Source organism: Homarus americanus, unplaced genomic scaffold (assembly GCF_018991925.1).
Source record: "Homarus americanus isolate GMGI-L3 unplaced genomic scaffold, GMGI_Hamer_2.0 scaffold8392, whole genome shotgun sequence".
Classification (NCBI taxonomy): Eukaryota; Metazoa; Arthropoda; class Malacostraca; order Decapoda; family Nephropidae; genus Homarus; species Homarus americanus.
In genome coordinates this window covers 1,271,700-1,290,000 of record NW_024740655.1, presented here as the reverse complement: position 1 = coordinate 1,290,000, position 18,301 = coordinate 1,271,700, and the positions used below count along the sequence as shown (strand labels likewise).

The 18,301-nt window shown below is 40.4% G+C and overlaps 1 non-coding gene across 1 annotated transcript; it reads left to right on the top strand.

Annotated features, from left to right (window-relative positions):
- The first annotated feature begins 10,303 nt into the window (after window positions 1-10,303).
- Trnat-agu lies at window positions 10,304-10,376 on the top strand. The gene has a single exon. It is a non-coding gene; the product is annotated as a tRNA-Thr (tRNA).
- Window positions 10,377-18,301: the final 7,925 nt, after the last annotated feature.

The following is an 18,301-nucleotide window of genomic DNA, read 5'->3' as shown; positions in this document are numbered from 1 at the left end:
ATCACCTGAAGATTAGGCAGCCAAACATATCACCTGACAACCACCCTTACACTAACCTAACCTAACTCCGCAGGTAGCGTTAGGAGACATGGTCATGTGAAATAAGCTGGGGGCTAATCTTCAATTGATAGAACTTAAACTAAATAACACGAGTACATCAACACCTTTCCCGAGTTAATGACCGACTATTCTAGGTTAAAGAGTGACATGACAAAACTCGGCAGGCCATCAAACACACGAAAGCAAAAAAAACAAAAAAACAAAAAAAAGAATCTGAGCACAGTATTGGTCCGTCAACACACTGGCAGTAACACAACACAACTAGGTCGTTTCTATTCCTGCACAGCACACTACTCTAGCCTTTGTCTCTTGTAAAACTCATGTTCATCCGAAAAAAAAATTAAATATTCGTCGTCAAAATGGCCTCCAGTCTTCTCTTCGTCCTAGCTGTCTCCCGGGCGAGCGTTAAAAGTGACACGAGGGATAAACACCCTTGAGTCACGACGCCCTAAGACCTGGTTTGCCTGACGACGGAGCCACCGGGTGCTGGAGAGTCCAAACGTTGGCAGTCGCTCTCGGAAGGAAGGGAAAAATGTTTAATTCATGAACGTTCATTCCTTCGCAATATTCACTTTTTAATGCAGGAGGAAGACAAGCGAGTGGCTAAATTGGCAAAATCTGGCTGCAAATGAGGGAGCGTATGTGGGGTAGAGAGCGCCCCAGCCCCCACGTGGAAGGAGGAGGAAGGGGACTGTGGTGGAAGTAGTGGGTAGGTCCAGGTGGGAGAGTAGGTAGGTGGGTTGATGAATGATTGGTGAAGGTAGTGGGTGGAAATGGTGTTGATGGTGATTGGTGCTTGGTAAGTGGTGGTGATAATGGTGGGTGATAGAGTAAGTCAACCAGTTCTACTAATTTTTTTTTCTCACATCTTCAGTTACGAGAAGTTTTCATCTTAAGAATTACTGTGACTCAAGAACCACATTGATGGCTGTTATATTCCTGACGCTGTGTGTTGAGCAAGAGTTAGGTTAGGTTAGGTCCTGAAATTGTGTGTTCCGACGCAAGTTACTGTGCAAGAATTAACAGGCTCTAACACTCATAGTCTAGCCGCGTCTTCTATAAAAAAAAAAAAATTACATCAGTCTTCGTCAAATTACGTCAAATAAAGCCAGAGAATGAACTATTATACGGGGCAATGTGGGATGATGGGATACGTTTAATGTATGAAATGTAGTTTGATAATGTGGGAAATAAATAGTCAACATCACGTCAAACTACGTTCACACTTTTCCCATATCATCCTCATCTCATTGTACGATTATTATTCTTATTATTATTATTATTATTATTATTATTATTATTATTATTATTATTATTAGTGTCATTATCTTAGACATTATCATAACACTAGTTTATTATGATCACGTCACGTTGCGCTGACTTGTTTCACCCGGTAGTCAATATGGGTGCTGTCAGAGAGGATGAGATTAGTGTGACGTTTCAGATCATTATTTGACTTTTACTTGACTACCTTGCTGGATTCTTCACTACCGATTCACACCTAGTTATTATTGATACCAAAGCGATTTAACTTCCCCACCACCCCGGCTGACCATATTGCATATCTCATTTTATTATATAATTATACTTATCTCGTAATTTCTGTTGATCCTAAAGGCAAACATAAACATCAAGGACTCTGTGTTCACAAATCCCCTAACCTACTGACAATGAACTGACAAACCCTGCTGACAAAACCTCACAACCAGCTGACCTCAACTTCACGTACATAAAACACATTGATAATTATTTTTTACAGTAAGCTGACCGTGGCCCACAAACCACCCTCCCCGTATTCACTCTGGGTCAAATTCTACCTAATTCTACTCCTTTCGAGGTTCTGTCCCCCTCCCGGGCATTATGTTCTGATTAGCAATTCTCAACCTTATTGATTTTTCCCAGGAGGGCGGACTGGTGCGAGTCGCCGAAGTTCATGATTACAAACTGTGACGTGTTCTAAGCTTGGAGGGAGGGAGGGAGGGAGAGAGTCAAAAGGGTTAAAATATTTGAATAATAATAATAAAAAAAAAAAAATAGACGCCCCAAAAATTCTCGAATGAAAAAAAAAAATACACTGACGTCAAAAAGTAGTTACGGTATTTAGAATAGAAATAGTAATTATATTGGGCACGTCAGAGGCAATAATTACGTTAATGAAAAATATAATTAGCCTGGATGACATTAAGAGAAAATAATAATAACTACAATAATTATCGTCTCGGTACAGGAACAAAATAATTCCAATGATAACTTTTGTAATTATAATCGCATCGGTAAAGGAATTATTGGTTAATGTAATCCTCATAGAACATGGATTACGTTAATATAATCTCCAAACAACAGGAATTACTCTCAGTTTAATCCTCTTACAATGGGAATTATCACTAAAAATAATCTACCCATGTTAGACGTTATCACTAAACTAATCTAAACACGCCACAAATAACACTCAAATAATCCACGCATATTAAATTACAAAAATAATCCACATAAATACCAAATCACCAAAAAAAACCCTCATTTCAATAGGAATTATCACCAAAATAATCAAACTACAGGAGGACCCATCAATAATAATCCATCCAAGTAGGAAAATTACCTTCTAAATTATCATCCAAATAATCTGCATGTCTTTCATACCTGCCTCAACATGTACCGAGTTTACGGGCTAATTACCACTAACAGGTAATATGTGACTTTCAGAATTAGTGCACAAATGACCAAATCATCAGTGTGTTTGTGTGTGTGGAGGGGGGGGGTGAGTTATGCCTCTCAAACGTGCAAATTATCACCAATAATGTTTCTGAATTATAGGTCGACTAATGACAGTAATTAAAGAAGTAGAAAGTGCGTGCTAGACCAAGGTGTATTTTCTGGGGTGTTTTCTTGTGCGGTTTTCAAAGGGTAATATTTTTGTTGTTGTGAGTTTGCATGTTTAGAGGGATAGAGTTTCTTAATGGTGTTTAATATTCTACTTGTGAGTTAAGAGCTGTTACAACACTTGTTTATTTCCACGTTATGTTGTGAGAAGCATTTGATAACCGATTCAGGTGCGTGTGGTACTGTGTGTGTGTGTGTGTGTGTGTGCGTGTTATAATTCCTTGTATAAAAGATAAATACAAATTTTCCTAGAATCATAAAATTTCTTTATTTGAAAAGAAAATAAATATTTATGACAATATTTTCCACATAAAAAATCCGATTAAATCATTTTCACGAGTATATAATTCTTTCTAAAACAAAAAGTATTTTATGATCAATACTTCTATCCTTCCAGAGTAATATATATATATTATTTTTACATATCACTATAAGAAGACTTTTTTTTTAGTTATTAACACATATAAACAATAACCTAATGGTGCTTAAAACCTAAAATTTAAAGAGAAAGATAAATGAACCTAAACTTATGGGAAACGAACCTAAAACCATAACAATAGGAACAGAAACAGTCCCCGCCACTTATAAGACACAGACTGGCGGCCTAGGAAATTCCTAACCAGTAACTTTGCTAGGTCCATCATTCCCCGACCTCCTTAAACAACTAAACCAGGCGATTATTCGGTTTGTATGGATAGTTTTAGAAGATATTGTTATACAGTAGACCAGCTAAGAGTTAGTCTATCCAAGAGCTTAAATTGTCGTATATGACATCAATTGGGGGGAAAAGTTATAATATATATCTGAGTAAAATGGAGACGGATATAAATGTGTTTGGTTGATGTAGTGAACAGTGTGTTTTATTGTGATGGCAAACGGGACGTGTAACAGGGTGGATGGGAGGGAAAAAGGAGGGGAGAAGGGAGGGAGGGAGGGAGGGAGGGAGGGAGGGAGGGAGGAGGAAGAAGGAGGGAGGGAGGGAGGGAGGCGAGGGGAGAAGGGAGGGAGGGCGTGGTGACCATGTGGTCACGACACATATCTGAGCTCAATGTCACCACCAATACATTAATACAGGTCGAACTTCCGGTTGGTGACCGACCTTAACATACACACACACACACACGAGCGCGCGCGCTCGAGCTGCACATTCAACTAAGAAGATAAAATGGTTGTTGTCCCATATATATATATATATATATATATATATATATATATATATATATATATATATATATATATATATATATATATATATATATATATATATATATATATATATATATATATATATATATATATATATATATATATATATATAGTGACCTGATGTAGCACCAATATTCAATATCACATGAACTCTAATATTTCAGCAGCTCCCAGTGTTGAATAACGCTTCAATCTTTCTTACAGCAAAAAAATTAATAAAGACAACTGTCTGCAACGAGTCGGACGTAATGCTGATGTTGGGGCGACAGCAAAACACAGCGGCCGGAGGCAGTGTACCGCGCCACCAGGCAGGTGACACCACTCTCACACCTCCTGCCCACCACCCAACACCTACACGCTCTCAAACACAACAATATACTGAGACTCTACAAGTTATGATGAAAACTTAATCATAGAAATATCAGACAATCCAGATCTCGGATTTCTTAATGGCTGGGAGGTTATTTTAGGAGATGTGAACACGTCTCGGTGTCTCACACTGACTCGACACAAAGACTGCAGCCAAAATGATGACGAAGAAGTTGTAAGACAAGTGACCCGCCACACCACTGGTCACTGTCTAGGATGTGACAGACGTGTTTATTTCAGTACTCACCTGTCCAGTGGTCAGGTTCTCTAAGAGTCGTGGTATATTTTTTCTCGTAACTGAGTATAAGAGAATATTTCTACTCGCAGTGATGGTGGTCTAAATGCCCTTGCCTGGGGAGTGGTCAGGGGCTGATCAACTCTAACTCGTCTCTATCTTGTGAACAAGATATGAAGGTGTGACCCAGAGGCCTGAGGAACAACTGGGGCGTGGCGGATACAGCACACTGACAGCTAAGCCTTTCCATACACAAGGAGGAATGGTGTCGATGATCGGCATATGAAGTTCGGCATCCTTTCGCAGATTGGTCGACTGAGGGTGCCCACAGCGTGAGTGAGTGAATCTTAGGGCAGGAGAGGAGAGCTGTATGTAGCGGACCAGAGCATCCTCAACCAAACATGGCGTAGCAATAGCGTCAGCGAAGCACATCAACTAACACAACACACGGTGACAAGTATCTTACAGTTTATAATCGTTTTTATACTGTAATGGCTTGATCCACTGGGAGGGTGGTCGGGACAAGAGAGGCTCATGTACTCGATAAACACATACAAGCACTCACGTATATAATCCACTGTGTCTGTCTCCCTGCTCCTCTTTCTCCCTCTATTCGTATCCCTCCTCCCTTCTTCCTCCCTCTGTCTCTATCCCTTCTCCTCCTCCTCCTCCTCCCCCTATCTCTATCCCCCTCTCCCTCTTCCTCCTCCATATCATCCATCAGTCGTCTCCGTAATGAATTTAACTCGGGACAATAAAATAGCAGAACACGCAAAAAACAGTAGATAAGAACAGGTATTTGGCCAGAGGAAGGTGATGAGGTGCGACCTAACAAGTGGGCAATTAGTTTAATGCAGTGTTGTGCCTCTGTGTAAGACTAGTAATTCGCCATCATCTTTGGATACCTGTGTTGTGCCTCCTTCAGTTTTACCTCCAGAGTCCAGAGGATAGGAAAAAAAAAAAATCATCGGACAAAAATCTCATTGGAAAAAATCTAAGGGGACAAAATCTCGGGACAAAATCTCACCGGATAAATATCTCACCGGACAAAAAATCTGATTGGACAAAATATCAGCGGACAAAATCTCAATTGATAAAAATCTCGGCGGACAAAATCTCAGTTGAAAAAAAATATCTGCAAACAAAATTCTCAACGGACAAAAACTCGGGATAAAATAAAAAAAACCTAACCTAACCTAACCAGGATAATACTTGTGGTACAAAAAGAAAAAACTGAATTAGCATCGAGAATTTACCATAATTAGACACATTCACTTAGCACCAGATAAAATAAATACAAAGAATTATTGTTATTTTATAAAACTTTCACACACACACACACACTTCACCTCTCTAAGACTCTAAAGTGGTACTAAGTGAACGTATCTAATTAAGGTTAAAATCCCAGTATTAATTTTCACGCTAATTTGAGGAACCGATTTTTATACCTTTGTTTTTAATTCAGCCACTTCAGTCACCTCACCAATATCCTTACCCACCATAAGAATCCTACCAAGACAGGATTTCAGGAACCCCGAAATTAAAGCAAATCACTGAAGGGGTTAAGAGAGTCGATACCTAAATCTAAAATGTTGAGGTGAATTTATTCTTAAACGATCTCGCGCGCTATCAAAGTTCCTGAGAGAGAGATGGAGCTGTGTAATCTGGGTGGGCGAGAGGGGGGGGGGGGGGGGAAGGTGTGTGGTGGGGGTAGGGGTGTGGGTGGTAGGGGTGGTGGTGGTGAGAGTGTGTGATGTACAGGAGGCGACTGTTAACTTGGGAATAAATTGATAATAATTGATGTTTAACTCTTGCTGCTGTCTGTTGGGAGGAGGAGGAGGAAGAGGGAGGGTGCGAGGAGTAGAGTTGAGGAGGGAGGGAGGGTGGGAGGGAGGGAAGAAGATGAAGGAGGGAAGAACGGAGGGAGGGAAGGAGGGCGAGAGAGTGACAGGATACTGGAACAGATACACGAAGTAAACCAACAGAGATCAAGTAATAGCGACCAGCTCACATGGGCCCTAGTCTTAAGAGTTGCATAAGCTTAAGAGTTGCATAAGCTTAAGGGCCTATTAGGACTACTGTTATCACTCAAGGTCTGGGGTCCATTACGCTCAGGGCCTATTAGGACTACTGTTGTCACTCAAGGTCTGGGGTCCATTACGCTCAGGGCCTATTAGGACTACTGTTATCACTGAAGGTCTGGGGTCCATTACGCTCAGGGCCTATTAGGACTGGGGGCCCCAAAGTAGCGGACCATGTAGACCATCTGACCAACTCCACGGTGTAATAAATAAGTAATACATACATAATACATAAATAATACATAAGTAATACATAAGCCCATTACTACTCCTTCCTTCCCTCTAGGCGATACTCGGTATACTTCCCAACTACAGTTCGGGGGGAAGACAGAACCCTAATGGTCCATCCTAACATGTCCAAGTGGGATTATGGCCAAGTGGTATTGTGACCAAGTGGTATTATGACCAAGTGGGATTATGTCCAAGTGGTATTATGACCAAGTGGGATTATGTCCAAGTGGGATTATGTCCAAGTGGTAATATTTTCAACTTTGGATTTTGTTCGTGTACCGTCGGCGTGTCGGCCAGAACTGCGTCAGGTTTTACTTTTTTACTACTCAGCGTTTTTGGATGATGTGAGCGAATTAGTCCAGCGGGGAGAGTTAAACTGTGTGTTGTGTTGTGTTGTGTTGTGTTGTGTTGTGTTGTGTTGGTGTGTGTGTGTGTGTGTGTGTGTGTTTCAACCAATTCTACCTCTCCCTCCTTCTCTCCCTGTCTCTCTCTCTCTCTCTCCCCAACCCAAAACTCCCCCTTTCGACTCTCACACACTCTTTTTCTCCCTTCCTTCACTTCCCATCCCACCCATTAACTCTCCCTTCCTCCCTCAGCACCTCAGTCCCTCACTCCCCGGATACAACCCACCTTCTTTTACTAGCTGAAGGTGGGTGGCATGTGGTAGAGGTGGGTGGCGTGTGGTAGAGGTGGGTGGCGTGTGGTAGAGGTGGGTGGCGTGTGGTAGAGGTGGGTGGCGTGTGGTAGAGGTGGGTGGCGTGTGGTAGAGGTGGGTGGGTATGAAGAGATATTTTCAGAATGTGGATTAGGTTAAGCTGGGCGGGGATGGGTGGATGTGGATGAGTAAGACTGAGGTTGGATGAGGTGGATAGAGATTGCTAGGGTTGAGAGGAAAGGGGAGGTTAATAAGGATGGATAGAGGCGACCGGAAGATAGTCAGATGGAGTAATTTGGACCTTAATCAACTGGGTAAGACTCTCTCTCTCTCTCTCTCTCTCTCTCTCTCTCTCTCTCTCTCTCTCTCTCTCTCTCTCTCTCTCCTAAAACGAATACAAATATATGTATACCCGATAAAAGGGTATTTATCATATATTCACTATAACCCGTACATATAAAAAATCCTAAAATATAAAAAATAATCATATACAAATGTTATACGAAAAATGTTATAATACACAGTCATACAATAAAGCAATATATAAACAAAAATTATAATATATTCAGGTCTATTACCTAACAAGAATAACCCTTATGGTCACTGTGTTTTAGGGTGTTGGTTGGACTAGAGGATCAAATTTCCGAGGACACTACCGGAGAATGTTGGTTTGACTGCCAGCATGTTAAAAGGCTTTTACCAGAGAGCGTCTAGTGGCCGGCGGGGGAACCAAACTCACCACAACAAAGGACCAGAAGGGAAGGGGTTGAATTTCCTGAGGATTCGACACAATTTTCCATAACTCTGGTATCTGTATGGAGAGAGAGAGAGAGAGATCCAAAAGGTTAATAAAAAAAAAATGAACAATGACATGAAAAAAAATCACCCATCTGACCTTTAATGCAAAGACAAAAAAAAAAAAACCCAAAACGTATCGCTCAGGTGAACAGAAATGAAACGATAATTTATTCACATTGGTAATAACGATAATAATACTTACTTTAATTAACGTTGTGAATTTAAAGGCTATTCGTCCCCAGGTATAGATAGGATCAATCAAAGGTGGTCACTTAGGTCATTAAGTAATCTGGTATAGTTAAGGAATTGAGGGCCATTGTAGAATTGATTGATGTGATGTTGATTGTAAAGTCGTTTTATCTATCGGGTTTAAAGGGGTTTGAGCTATTCCTGACTGACTGACTGACTGACTAATTGATTGCTTAACTGACTGGTTTACTGAATGAGTGGCTGACTGACTGATTGCTTAATTGACTGATTGCTTAACTGACTGACTGAATGACAAATTGACTGATTGACTGGTGAACTGCCTGATTAACTAATTGCTTAACTGGCTGACCGACTGACTGACTGATTAACTGATTGCTTAACTGACTGAGCGATAATAACCGCCCCACAACCATTTTACAACAACCAGAAACAACCACCCCACGACCACCACAACCCCCACCACAACCACATAAGCATAACTATCACCACAACCCTACAAAAAGGCGTAGAAGGCATGGGGGGAGGCGTAGAAGGCGTGGGGGAGGCGTAGAAGGCGTGGGGGGAGGCATAGAAGGCATGGGGGAGGCGTAGAAGGCGTGGGGTAGGTGTAAGGCGTGGGGAGGCGTAGAAGGCGTGGGGGAGAGGCGTGGGGTGGTGTAGAAGGCGTGGGGGAGGCGTAGAAGGCGTAGGCGTAGAGGCGTGGGGGGAGGCGTAGAGGCGTGGGGAGGAGTAGAAGGCGTGGGGTATGTGTAGAAGGCGTGGGGTAGGCGTAGAAGGCGTGGGGGAGGCGTAGAAGGCGTGGGGGAGGCGTAGAGGGCGTGGGGGAGGCAGGGTGAGAGGGGACATGTAGCAGAAGTGTTAAATACACCTAAATATATAAAACTCAAGCCAGTAATTCAAATAATAACAAGACGTAAAGTAATATATCAAAATTACTACAATTAATATCAAAACAAACTGAAATATCTACATCTTGACTCCACTAGTTAGAGAAACTTAACAAAAATAATACAGGTTTTTACGATACAATCTTCATTAAGGACTAAACCAACATCTTAGGAAGTCCACCCAAAAATATTCTTGTTTCATTATTCTCGTCACCATCTCCAATTACAACATGTAGTTACCGTCTTTTATTTATCTTTAGAATTGTATATCAGAGACATAATGGCCGCCAGAGGTAGACACCCACATTTAAAATATAATTCAATTGTTTTCTTGGTCAGGGCGGGCTGTAGTAATCCAGGTTTACGGGGGTCAACTATTGGCCCGGCCAGAGCATTAGGGAGCTCAAAGGCGGAGGAAAGTTGTCTAATTGTCCACCGCCGTCACGCGAGTGTGTGTGTATAAACAATTAATTATTCCTTGGGTAAATAATATAGCCATAAACACACACAACATTATATATATATATATATATATATATATATATATATATATATATATATATATATATATATATATATATATATATATATATATATATATATATATATATATATATATATATATATATATATACTGCTGTATTATAATAATAATAACACTAATACTAGTAATAATAAGGCCCTTAGTACAGCCTTCATAGCTCAGTGGCTAGAGCGCTGGTCTAGTAAACCAGAGGCCGGGAGTTCGATTCTCCCTGAAGGCATAGTTGATATTTAAATGGATAATTAATGATGAAAATAATAAAGAATCGGTATAACTACCCATAATTATCAATTTTACACAAGCTGCCAATTTTATATTTACCAATTTACACCGATTACAAACACAAGTCTGTTTTGTACATACTGTATATTAAAGGAAACTAAAGTAACAACAATAATAACAACAACCAAAACAATAACAACGACGAACACTCCAATAAGCATATCATTATTATCATCATTACCATCATCATCATTACAATATTTTCATTATCAGTGGCGTGGTAATTCAAGATAACATTAATTCATAACTCAGGGTACAGCAATCTTGTACTCCCTGCTAACGATGGCAAAATATTACAGTGGAATATTTCTGTAATAATTGCACCTATTTAGTTCACTATACGACCTTACAGCACAGGGTACGATAATTCACATATATACTGTATAAGTCAAATGAAATGTATACACACTTTCGAAATGTATTATCATGCATATACATACACTATAATAAAATAAATAAAGAAATGTATATACGTGAATAACAGTACCAACGTATGGATAAACTGCAACATATATTTGGTAACGTTTCCACTAATCTCTTATCGTCAAACTTAAAAAACAAAATTAAATACATCATCGAAAAAAAATCCCCTGAGGAATAGGATAAGATAAATAAATCACTAAATACATTAAAGAAATAAATATTGAATAACAAACCATTGAGTTATTGACTGTTAACCTGTAGTTCAATTTAAGCAGAGTCAAAACATTAATATCAACAAAAGCTTAGAGCATACAGATGAATATACAAAGGTAAGCTTATTTATCAGTGTTTAAGCTTATAATTCGCTCTCTCAACCACTCTCTCGGTGGTTTAAGCTTAAAATTCGGTCTCTAAACCACTTTGTCGGTGGTTTAAGCTTATAATTCGATCTGTAAACCACTTCGTCGGTGGTTAAGCTTATTAAGGCATCCTAGACGAAATCCTAAAGTGTGTGTGTGGTTCAAGCTTCACTCTAGCGGACACAACCAATAGTCTCGCCAGTAGTCTTCACACCCGTTCAGCTTTTTACCACACAGGCATATTTATTTTTTCCTTTTACGACAGTCGCCTCATAAAACAATCATAAAATCATGATATATTGCTTATTAGAGAGATAATCACCGGCGCAATAGAATTATTATAATTTTATTGTCAGAGGCTATACACTCACAAAAATGACTTCCTTTCGTGTGTGTGTGTGTGTGTGTGTGTGTGTGTGTGTGTGTGTGTGTGTGTGTGTTAAAATAATCCCTCCACCGTGCTGGGTTTGTTTACAGCAACATCTTTTACTATTGTCTGTTTGTGATTTACAACCTGGGAGAAAAAAATACTACTCGTTAAAGTGTCTCATTAAATAATAAATAAATAAAAATGTGTAAAATAATCCATTATGCTTTAAAAATACAACAACAACAACACAAACAATATCAGTGTACAGTTAGGGTCAAAATTCTCTCGACACTTGGCAATGTGGCAGCTATACTTGAGGGTCATATTATGTAATTGGTTTATAGCTTCTGTACACGCTGCTCTATGATATAAATTATGTCAGAATAACTACCATTAAAAATATAACAAGTCTCTACAATAATTCTAAATATATTCTGTAGATTATACAGTCTAAACTCTCTTTATCTACATGGCCTTCGAGGACATGTCGAATATTGCCACCCACCACCCAGCTCCATACTCTCACCCATCACTCCCCTTTCTCCCTTACCCATCTCTTTCTACAACCCCCCCCCCTTCACCCACCCATCACCTCCACCCACTGAACTATTCCTCTCAGTAATCTCACAAACTTGGGTTCATTCATATCTCAAGTCTTAATTTCCTGTGTTATATTTTTTCCATCAGGTTGAGAGACTCCCCAGAGAGGTTGAGTCGATCTCCTTAGCTATGTCTTAATACTACACCGAGATTCTATAAATACACCAATGCCAGCACAAGCAATTAACAAACGCCAGACGATCCCATTGAATATTAACCCGTGTCTATTCTCTCTCTCTCTCTCTCTCTCTCTTCAAATGATAAGTTCGATTCTAAATGGCACGAGGTCTATACAAATTGGCACGGGCTGTTTACCCTCTACACAACATATCCGTGTGGATTAAACTGAGTCAATAAGAGTAATGGAAACGCATGCCTGTATACTTCTTCTGTATTAATTATCCACCTTTATTTTGTCGTTATCCATCATCAAGTAAGGTAGATAATATTGGATTCATCTTGTACATTATTCCTCTCACCATTATCACCTCTCTCTCTCTCCCTTACCCTATCTTCCACTTTATTAGCGGTCTTCGTTCTCCCCTTCCTTCAATTCACTAAATTATAAACACTGTCTTTGTTACCGGTCCTGTATCTGTCCTCTTCATATATTCAATGTACACACACACACACACACACACACACACACACACACACACACAAATTCACTCTTCAATTATGCAGTCTCTTCCTTTTTCTCCTTCGTGTCTTCCTCTACTGCAATCTCTTTTGTCAGTTCCTCCTACTTCGCATCTAAACCTGACGAAGCAACACCAACACAGTACAGTATCTCCGTTAGACACCAAGAGCATCAGTAACCTCGGCTGTTTCACCGTCAACTACTAATACGTCTGGTGTCCTAAGTGTTGAGCTACAGTTTATGTCGCTAACAGTCAGTGTAGACGAGCCAGAGTAGGAGTTACTAGAATGGCCAGAATTGACGGCGTTAATTCCCCAAACACTCGGATAGTTGGAGTAGGTCCAAGAGGAGAGGAGACAGAGGAAGGATAATGAAGGACTGGTTTGTTAATGGCTTGAAGGGAAGGATGGGGAAGGATATCCAGTGAGGGACTAACCAAGTTGTTATCCAAAGCACGCCAGACTGTGTGAGTGTTTGTCAGTCCGAGAATGTCTTTAATCCCAGAGACTTAACAGAGAGATGAATCTACCTTAATCGTTTACAGTGTGATGTCTAGTTTATAATCTCAATTAAAAAAAAACCAGCACTTAAAGTCTTTAGTTATTTGAAGTACAGTTTTAGCACCAACGAGACACTTGTAATCCCAGACGTATTATATATTGTTTTTAAGAAAGATCAAGAGCCAGCACGAGGAGAGGATAGTTGGCTCCTCGTAAATCTCAACATTATCATTAAAGTCGAAGTCAGTGATTACAATATTGTGAACCAACACGGCCTGAGTACCTGTCCCTACCTGTACTGAGGAGGAGCGTGGGAGCATGAAAAGGTCTTGTCTCACCTCATGTACCCTCACCACCTCTGACACAACCCCTCGGTATCTGAGTAACATTCCATAACCTCGAGGAAGATGCCGCTGGAGGACCCTGGAGTGTTTCACAGCTCGTCCATTGGTAAAGGTTCCTTGAGATTCCACACTGCCTAGATCTCCTGATGATTCACCACCCTAACCTAACCTAACCAAATCTAACCAAAACTTACCCAAACCCACTCTAACCTAATCTAACTTAACCTCACCTAACTTGAGATAAATAGCAAGAAATAAGTAATAAAAACACTATTATTATCAGGTCATCATAATTAGAGCACAGCTGGTGTCTACACTCATGAGAATTGATGGACTAATTAGTGACCCAACCACAAATATTTGACCTTCTCCGACCCTGTTATAAGATGACCCACCTCGTGACTAATGACCTCCATTATATCAACTCAGTCATCCACTCTATCAAACACATGATTGATTACCTTCTTGTCTCACGCTCTTCTCCATTAACATTTCATCTCTCTTTGTATTCTTATATCTTCTTCACATCTTTATTATAACATTTCAAGATTATTTTTTGGGATATACTTTTTATTTTTAGGATGTAAATTCGTAAGTAAAATTATCGCATCGACTTTTACTGAATTTTAAGATTTAAATTTCTTTATTATTGCTTTTTATAAGTTTATCATCATGGCCGCCGCTGTAAGACTGCACATGCGCAAAGCTCGTAATGTCAGTTCGGTGTTACTCGTGGTAGGGGGAGGTAAGAGCGCTCTGTTCATCTTAACTCTGTGTGATATGGGTGAAAATTCCTTCAGTACTCTATGTGTCGTGAGCAGCTGAGACGAATAGTCAAATTTGGCAACTCTAGACACAAAATAAAACAATAAAAACAATTCAACACAAAATCTCAAGAATTAACTGAGGATTACACAGACTTTCAAGATAACATATAAAACTGTTTCCCTAAATGATAACTACAACCATATGGAATCACGATTGACACACACACACAAACACAAACGTCTCTTGAGTCAACACCAGCACCACCACCACCTTCTTGTGCACAAATATCGTAGGTACAGCATCGGGTTTCAATCTTTTCCTCCTCCTCATCCTCCTCGTACCCAAGGCTTGAAGATCACCCTGAAGACCAGATTTCAAAGTGATTTTTCCACGCTGTGCTCTTCCGTTCAAAACTTTAAGAAGAAGAAGAAGAAGAATCAGAATGAGGTGATTCAAGATTACGTTCCTTTGGTTAACGATCTAAAGATGCTTTGATTAATGTCGATAGGATATTTTACTTCTTGTCTGTATATAAATAAAGTCTTCAGTCAGTCATATTTTTATCTTCAGTCCTCATTCAGTCATTCACAAGAGAGAATTAGAATGTTATTTACGTCATCGCCGCTTCTCGTTCTGTCCTGAGTTGGAAGAAGACAAGATGGCGGTTTATTGACTTAGTGACTCCTTTACATTTTGTTACTTGACGTATTGTGATTTTTTTTCCTCTTCTGCTCTTTCACATCTGTTCCTCACACTGATTCCTTCTTCTTCTTCTTCTTCTTCTTCTCCCCTTCTCACCCCAACCCTTTCTCCCCATTCCTGTTACTCCCCATCCTCACATTTACACATACACTATCACCCCAGTAACACTCACATTTCCTTATACTCAACCTCACTCTCCTTACACACACACACACACACACTACCCACGCACCCTAATCCTTTTTGCCACGCACCCTTTCCTCACTACCACACACCCTCACCTCACCGCCACACACCTCACTCAGGCATGTAACAAATTACAACACTTGTTCCAATATGTTCAAACTTGGTTCGGTAAGTCATCCGGTGTTCAACTACCAAGAGTGTTTCTCCGCCGAAATTCAAAGCGATTTAGTGAACAAGTTTGTCGACTTCTGTAACAAGACAAACATATGCTCGCCAAGCTCAGAGGGTAATGAGGTGGGGAGAGGAGGTGTAGGGGGAGAGGAGGCGGGGAGAGAGGGAAAGGGGGAGGAGGGGGAGAAGAAGAGGAGAGAGAAGAGGAGGTGAAGGAGAAGAAAATAAGAAAGAAGAGGAGGAAGAGGAGGAGGAAAACGAGAAAGAAGAAGAAGAGGAGGAGGAGAAGAGGAGGAAGAAACAGAGGAGAAGAGGAGGAAGAAACAGAGGAGAAGAGGAGGACCACTAAAAGTTTGAGGTAAGGAATGTCTTTAGTCGTTTAATATAGATATAAACCACCTAAACGAGACAAACACAGGTGGACGGTTTATACAACTCAGGTAAACGTAAACACTGGTCACTCAAGAGCCCCAAATTTTATTCACCTGATGATTAAACACCTAAAACACTACCTGGAGGGGGGGGTTAGGTTAGGTTAGGTTAGGTTAGGTTAGGTTAGACTAGGTTAGCATTAAGGGCTAATCTTCACGTGGTCAATTAACCTTACCATGCAATTTGTTGTCACCTAAGTTAATGATCTCAGACCTTGGCTCTATAAGTAAAAGGTGTATAACTCTGGACCACGAGGACAGGAAATAATGATTACTGAACTCCAATGAGGTCTTTTTGTGTCACCTAGAAGTGTCTTTCTCCCCCAGAGTACTCAAAAAATATTCCCCCTTGAGTCTACTGGATGTACTCTGGAGTATATTCCTTCCTGTATATCTCTCTCTCCTTAAATGTGTTAGTGGTTGAGTGTAGCGCCGCGTGTGTACATCAAGGACAGCCTCCTCCTGCCTTGAGACTACTGTGTGTGTGTGTGTGCTGCTGGGGACAATTAGTGTAGTGTAGCCACCTGCTGGACAAACACCAGGACTTCATCACTCCGTTGTTGTGTGTGTGTGTGTGTGTGTGTGTGTGTGTGTGTGTGTGTGTGTGTGTGTGGATACTGACTTATCCACACTGTCTATGCCTCTTCAATCTTTTCTCTCGACTCTTCATAAGTTCCCTCACCACCTAGGGCCTCTTCCTCTTGTCTTCCCAACTTCATCCATCTGTTAGTTATTCTCCCTCTTGGTCTTTTCTTATATCGTGTGATCCAGCCAAGAGCCTCCTTACCCCTCTGTTGATCTGTTAACCCAGGCACTGTCAGCACTGTCAGCACTGTCAGCTCACCTCCTTAACCCTTCCTTTAATGTATTTTTGTCACACTTCCCATCCATCCCCTACCCCCCATCCCCAACCCTACGAGCCCTGCCAAATATAACATCTTTTAGTGATTCATGAAATAATCTAAAGTGTCTGCATCATGTCTACCTTCACTGTATCTGCATCATGTCTACCTTTACTGTAACTGCATCATGTCTACCTTCACTGTATCTGCATCATGTTTACCTTTACTGTAACTGCATCATGTCTACCTTCACTGTATCTGCATCATGTCTACCTTCACTGTAACTGCATCATGTCTACCTTCACTGTATCTGCATCATGTCTACCTTCACAACATCATCACTCCTACAGGTCGAATCATGTCCCCTCAAAGAGACGTATTTTTCTTCATCTTATATACAACTTAAGTTTTCCCCAAAGTCCTTTACATCAACTTGACCTTTCTTAGAAATTCATTTGACTGATTTTTATAACGACTAACAAAAAATATATATTAAACATTAAGTAGACATCAAATGTATATAGACATCAAGACATATATAAACTAGCTATGCTCCCCCCCCCACAAAAAAAATATATCACTATACTTGATTAAAATTTATTGATTTATAGAAATTGATGCATTTATATAAATTTTTCATATACGCTTAAGAGAAAAAAAAAAGGAGTAGTTTGAGGTGGAAAAAATTATGAAGAATTTGGAGAACTATTTTAAATCAAAGGATATTTCACTTAATCGTCAAGTGGTCAAAAACTTTATTCAGTGTCATTTGAAACTACTCTGGGTATAAGCCTGACTTTTACACGGTAGGGGGGGGTGAGGAGGAAGAGGAAGGGAGGAGGTGACGCAGGGGGTGGAAGAGGAGGAGAGTGACGCAGGGAGGTGGAAGAGGAAGGAGGTGACGAGGTGGAGGAAGAGGAAGAGGAGGTGACAAGAGTGGGTGAGTGGGATGAAGAAGAAAAGAAGAAAGGAACAGAATAAGAAAGAGAAGAAGGACGAGGAAATGCATGGAGGTGGTGATGATGTGGAAGGAAAAGGAGGGAAGAAGGGGGAAAGGTAAAGGAAATGAAGACTAAGACGAAGACGGTAAGAGGGAGAAAAGAGAATAATAAGAAGGAAAAGTAAAAAAAAAACAAAGGATAAGACAATAAATGAGGGAACCAGAAGAATAGAATAGGTGAAAAGAGAGAGAACATGATAAACCAGGAAGTGAGAGACAGAGAGAAAGAGAGAGAGAGAGAGAGAGAGAAACAGGAGGAAGAAGATGAATGGGCGAAGGAAGTGTCTCATCCTACCATTGAAAAGCCAAGAACCAGGATTGTGAGCTTTTACGATGGTATGTAAATATTATGAGAGAGAGAGGGAGAGGGTAGAGGAGAAGGAGGTAGGAGAGGGAGAGCAAGGAAGGGAGAGGGTGGGGGAGAGGGAGGGCAGAAGACGGAAGGGAGAGAGGTTTGGTTGCTACAGAAGAGGAAAATGTGAAAGAAGGAAGATGGGAAAGGAGGGAGGGAGTTTAAATGGGATTGG